Here is a 6,000-nt window from a genome sequence, read left to right as displayed (position 1 = left end):
CTGAAGTAGGTAGTCCATGAATTCAGTCCAGGCTGGACTATATATGATGCTTTATCTCTTGGGGTGGGGGAAAGGATATTATATTGCCCACCTTAATCAGGCCTAGTTCATGTTGTGCATAAATGTGCTAGCTTGAATAAGTTTAGCCCGCACAGACCGATGTGTTTCTATGCTTGGCCCACAGAGAGTGGCACTAGTAAGAGGTGTGGCCTTGTCAGAGGAAGTACACCACTGTGTACTTGGGCTTTGAGGTAACCAATGCTCAAGCTCTGGACAGTGTAGAGTTTGAGTATTCTTCTGGCTACATTCGGATCAAGTATAACTCTTGGTTCCTCCAGCACAAGTCTGCCTGCACCATTCCATACTTCTCACCATGTTGATAATGGACTAAACCTCTGAAACTGTAACCCAGCCCCCAATTAAATGTTTTCCTTTGTAAGAAAAAAAATGTCCATGGTGGTACATAGTTTTTGCGAAAACAAGCATTGAAAACAGTGTTGAGAAATAATGCTCAGAGGCTTGGATGCCAAGTTCTTAAAGGGCAGGACACTGAGAACTAGGCCTAAGCAAAGCCTGGGGAACAGCCAGGATAATATTTGGACAGGGACTAGAATGTGTGTTTGATTACTTCTGTGTAAAACTGGCTTTAAATTCATTCATTCATTCATTCATTCATTTAAATGTAGGAGACTTCTGTGTAAAACTGGCTTTAAATTTATTTATTTATTTAAATGTAGGAGTGCTGCATGTTCACCTACCTGCCAGAAGAGGGCATCAGATTCCTTTCTAGATGGTCGTGAGCCACCCTAAAGTTTCTTGGGAATTGAACAAATGAACTCTGAAAGAGCAGCGGGTTCTTAACCACTAAGCCATCTAACCTTGCCTGGCAGCGGTAGCACACACCTTTGATCCCAGCACTCCAGGCGGATCGGCGAGTACGAGGTCAGACTGATCTACAGCTAGGGCTGTTTCAAGACAGCTAGGGCTGCACAGAGAAATCCTGTGTTGAAAAACCAAAAATAAATAAATAGCAATCCTCTGTAGTGTAGCGTCTTTTCCTTATTAGGGGTAGGGAAGTTCTGGGGGCCACCTCTAATCCCCCGTTCCCCCCCAGCATATAAGGTACCTAAGAGCACTCAGAATTTGACTTCCCGGGTTGAATCTTTTGGGGGTGTGGCAGGACTCTCAGATGAAAACATCTGCATCTAATAGGTGTCCGTCCAAGTTGGCAGGCCAGGGCAATCTGAATGCAATTTTGAGCCCTACCTTTGCACATTGCTGTATTTCTTCCGTTAATGAAGTTAGCAAACAAAACATATACACCACGAGACGTGGAGGAGAAAAAAGTCCACGTTCCGATGGGTGCGCCTCCCTGCCTGGTGCTCTGCCAGTCCTGGAGAATTCATTCCCTATCAGGGTCTCTAACTTTGAGTCCCGGAAGTCCTGGCTAGATCCCTTAGGCTTGCTCTCTTTTAGCGCCTTAGCAGGTTCACCTCACCCTCAGCCCCACGTGCTCTACCCGGCCACCTTCGCTTTCACTTTCGGTCCCGGGCGGCCAGACTGGCGGCTGTGATGAAGGTGAGGAGTCTCGGCCTGGCCCGGTGGAGGACTGGGCCCGCACGGTACTGGGCTGTGGGCAGCTGAGGGTGGGCTCTGGCTAACCGACCCCGGTGGAGGCCCGGGTTCGAGTGCGCAGGACGGGCGCGGAGGATCGGGAGCAGGAGTCCGGGCGTGAAGCCCCGGCAGGGCGCCGCTGGCCCGCCCAGCCCGGCCCGGCCCGGTCGGCGGCCTGGAGAAAGCCGAGGCTGCCGGGCCGGAGTACTCGCTGGCTGGAGTGAGTCACTGTCAGGAGCTGACCACGATCCGCCTAGCTGCTGGAGACTGGCCAGCGGTCCATCCCACTAAAGCCTAATGGCGACCAGGGAGGACTGGGCGGACCTAGGGAGCGGCCTGTGGAGAACACCTTGAGAGTATTCCCAGAGAAAGCCAAGAAGCGCTGGGGAGGGCACAGAGCTCCCGGAAGGCTCCCTCTCTTGCGCCTGTACTCCCTGCAAACCGGGCCCCACTCCCAACCCGGTCCCTCCCCCCTCTCCCCCGTCCCTCCCCCCTCTCCCCCGTCCCTCCCCCCTCTCCCCCGTCCCTCCCCCCTCTCCCCCGTCCCTCCCCCCTCTCCCCTGTCCCTCCCCCCTCTCCCCTGTCCCTCCCTCTTCCGCTCCTGATCACTATCTGGATCCCGCCCCCAAGGCTACAGGAAGCCATTATAGAGAAAGCTTTATTTGAACTTGTTTGTGCAAAATGAGTGCCTTTTCTGTTATGTTGCTAGAATGGTTAATTTCCTAAGAGGAAGGGAAGGACTAAGAGAACACACTTTGTTTAAACTTTTGTTGACGGTTCTTTGGGTAACCCGGGTTTGGAAAGACATACTGTGTTTTCTTTAGAAAGCCAGAATTCCTGTCAGCTCCGTATATGGTCAATAATTTAAAAACTTTTAAAAATTGGCCATGGTTGTCAAAACTCCCACCTCCACCCCTTTCCTGATCAGATTTGAAAATGTACCTTGGATCAGCAGCTTTTTAAGGTGGCCCCAAGAGGAAAATTCTAGTCTATTTACATACTTTTAACTCTGCATTGACATAATTTGTCAGAAGTGATGAGCCATTTTCAGTGCATGTTAACAGAAGTTTGGATTATCCTGGGGGCTGTTTGAAAGCTTATGTGTTGCTGAGATTGTTTTACATTCAGTCCTAATACAAGTGGGAAATCATCCAAAGATTTACCTTTAACTTCCCTGAGGACCATGAGGAGTCAGAATCTCCACATACAGCTTAAGTAAGATTTCTAAAATGGCAGCAGACTCTCTGGCTTGAGCTAAGTTAGGTGATAGAGCCTAACTTAACCGTGGATAACTTCAGCTTCATCACATGAATAAGGAAAGTATTTTACAACGTTCTTAAACTTAAAACAAAGCCTGGAGTGGTATGACATTATATCTGTGCTAAGAGTCCTCCTAGAAATTATTTGGGAGTCTTCTTTCAGACATCCAAGTTAAACATGTTAATAAATGAGCCCACAATTCTTTCTTCCTTTTAAAGTTACTGTGTTCCAGGTACCACTGAGACACCAGTTCCATTCAGGTATGGATGGTTTATTGAGTGCACACTCCAAGGCTGATTTTACTAAAGGATTCAGCGAGGAGTCAGGATCCAGAACTGTGACTTCAGACAGTCCCCAGAAGCAGTTTTTATATGGGAAAAACCAAACAGGTGCACTTACAACCTTTGCAGTGTTAGGCTATCTAGGCTAGGGGATCTCTAAAGTCCATGAGGCTCCTGACACAGCACAATAACAAATTGGTTTTGCCAGGGCAAGGAACAATAGGTCAAGTTAAGGTTAAGAGCTACAAAATGAAGGTTGAGGTAATATGGCAGAGCTATTGTCAAGTTTTAATATTTAACAATTGTACTTCTAGGCTTTTCTAGTTCAATAAAAGACACTGATCCCTATTTGATATTCATTCTAGACATACTTGTAGTCTTTCTTAATAACTGTTCTCTCTCCTACCCCAACTTCCAGCTCATCCTAAGTACAGAGTAGTCCCACTCCCTTGCAAACTTATCCCTAGACTTTCCTGCTTTTTGCTTTCAATTCTTTATTGTAACACCAGAGCTAAATATACTAGAACATGACCTAAGATTGGTTGGGATTAGCCAAAGAATTTTAACAGTGAAATACCTCTCACTGCACTGAGTTTTATCAAGCCCCTCTCATGTAGGTGCTGTGGAATCTAAAGACCATTGCATTATTGCTTTCCAGCAGTCTCCAGTGCAAAAGTGCAGGTATAAATGCACTAATGCGAGCATTATGAAGCAGGGCTAGGAAAATGCCATGAAGGGGACACAGAAAGTACTGGGAAAGGTCAAAGAAGTGGTTTCTTGTGTCTGGAATATTCCAGGAAGGATTCTTTTTTTTTTTTCCTTTAAAATGTCTTTAATTGTGCATTATACAATCCAGGAAGGATTCTTATGGATGCCTTATTGGAATTGAACCTTGAAAGATAGGAGAAAAGTATTGAGGGGAGGGAATCCTGGAAAGAGATGCAGATGGAGAAAAACTTGCCATGTTCATTTTGAGAACAGCCAAACCCAAAATGTATATTAGGCATGGGTTGTAGATGGGGTGCGTGGATAGAGCCTTGGTTCCCAGACTTGGGGTTGGGGGTGAGGGATGGGGATAGAGAACCTGATTTCCTGACTCAGCAGTCTAGGGGGAAGAGGAGCCTTGGAAGACTACTTTGGTGATGTTTTTCAGTCCGGTGATGAAGAATCTTCATCTCAGTGACTCAGTTCCAACATCCAGTGAGTGCCTGTGGATCACCAGATCAAAGGACACAGCTTCCTTTGGGAAGCTATGTTAGGAAAGAGAAGAAGACAAGTGAGAAAAAATTAGTCCACTAAAATGTCATAAGTTTCAAGATAAATCTGTCCTGGATTCAACAGAACACATAATTCAGTGGCATTTAATGGCTATTGATAATTTTAAATTTATTCCCTTAGATTAGGTACAAATATAAGGCAGATAATTTAGTTTTTTGTTTTTGTTTTGTTTTTTCAAGACAGGGTTTCTCTGTATAGCCCTGGCTGTCCCGGAACTCACTCTGTAGACCAGGCTGGCCTTGAACTCAGAAATCCGCCTGCCTCTGCCTCACAAGTGTTGGGATTAAAGGTGTGTGCCACCATGCCTGGCTTGATAATTTACTTTTTAGGAAAGACCAAGTACTTCTGTGAGATTGCCTCATCTATTCACTGACTTTTCATAGATAAGCACTGGCATTTGTTATGTCTGTAGCATACCCTAGTTTGGTTTCCTTTATTGAAGCCTTCAAACACAGGTAAATTCTCCCTAGTCCCATTATAAGCTCATTTGTACTAAGTTCTCAGTATGAGGCCTTACCACACCAGCTGCTCATGAGCCTGTCAACTCAAAAACACTTGCAGCTTTTGTATTTTCTGAGCTTCTGGAGAGTGCCAGGGACTTATAGAGTAGCTTGCCTGTTTGAACTTGCCACATTCACATCACTTTCTTCTGTCTTGGACCAAGATGAAAGCAGACTGTCACTTCCGTTTTCTCTGTCTGTCCACCTTCAAGAAAATCCATCATTTTGTTCCTGCATTGACATTGTGCCTGAGAAGATAGGGGCAGGGGTTTTATGCTATATTAAATTCATCTAAGCTGAATTTTACTTTAAGTCGTGCCAGTTCTTCAAAAAATCTGGAGTTATCTTTCAAATGGTTTTAGATTTTTAAAAAAGTAAACCAAAACCCACTATTTTGTCTGTTCACACTATATGCCCTTTTCATTTGGGTGCTATCTTTGGAATTGGGTTGCAGTCTCCACATAGATGTTATAGGGAACCCTTTCTGTTGAACTACTAGATATAGTGACAACAACTAGTGACAAGGTTGTAGATGGATTTTAACTCTTGAGTTTGAGAGGTGGGGTTAAGAATGGAAAATGAAGCCAGGCAATGGAGGCACATGCCTTTAATCCCAGCACTTGGAAGGCAGAGGCAGGCGGATTTCTGAGTTCAAGACTAGCCTGGTCTATAGAGTAAGTTCCAGGACAGCCAGGGCTATACAGAGAAACCCTGTCTCGAAAAACCGAAGGGAAAAAAAAATGGAAAATGAGTGGTGAAGGACAACTCATCAACTACTGTGGTAGTGTCCTGACATCCAGCTATTAAAGGATAGAGCCTGAATTTGGAAGCTTACTACCCTGGCTTGCCAATAAAATCCCTGGAAAGTTTGCTGTTGTTTTGTTGTTGTTGTTATTGTTTAGGTTGTTTGGTTGTTTATTAGAACACATCACTATAGACCCTATTTAATTATTGTCAATACTGGAAAGGGTCATACATACAGTTACATACATCATAATGTCTCTATCCAGCATTAATACATACAGACAAGAATCTTCCAAAAGTAGTAAATATTTAAAATTCCCTTC

General features: G+C 44.9%; 1 protein-coding gene across 3 annotated transcripts in view; it reads left to right on the top strand.

Moving 5' to 3' along the window:
- The first annotated feature begins 1,473 nt into the window (after positions 1 to 1,473).
- Positions 1,474 to 6,000, top strand: part of Erap1 (endoplasmic reticulum aminopeptidase 1) — a 52,261-nt gene continuing 47,734 nt past the window's right edge. Inside the window, exon 1 of one of the 3 annotated variants that reach the window (XM_021180595.3) lies at positions 1,474 to 1,578. The gene's annotated coding sequence lies outside the window, so the exon portion shown is untranslated. Of the gene's footprint in view, positions 1,623 to 4,253; positions 4,356 to 6,000 lie in introns of those variants that run through there. The other 2 variants (XM_021180596.3, XM_085830947.1) reach the window with 2 other exon arrangements.

Source organism: Mus caroli, unplaced genomic scaffold (assembly GCF_978045245.1).
Source record: "Mus caroli unplaced genomic scaffold, Mus_caroli_1 scaffold_15, whole genome shotgun sequence".
Lineage (NCBI taxonomy): Eukaryota > Metazoa > Chordata > Mammalia > Rodentia > Muridae > Mus > Mus caroli.
Note: the sequence above shows the minus strand (reverse complement) of the source record. Positions and strands in the feature narration are given on the sequence as shown.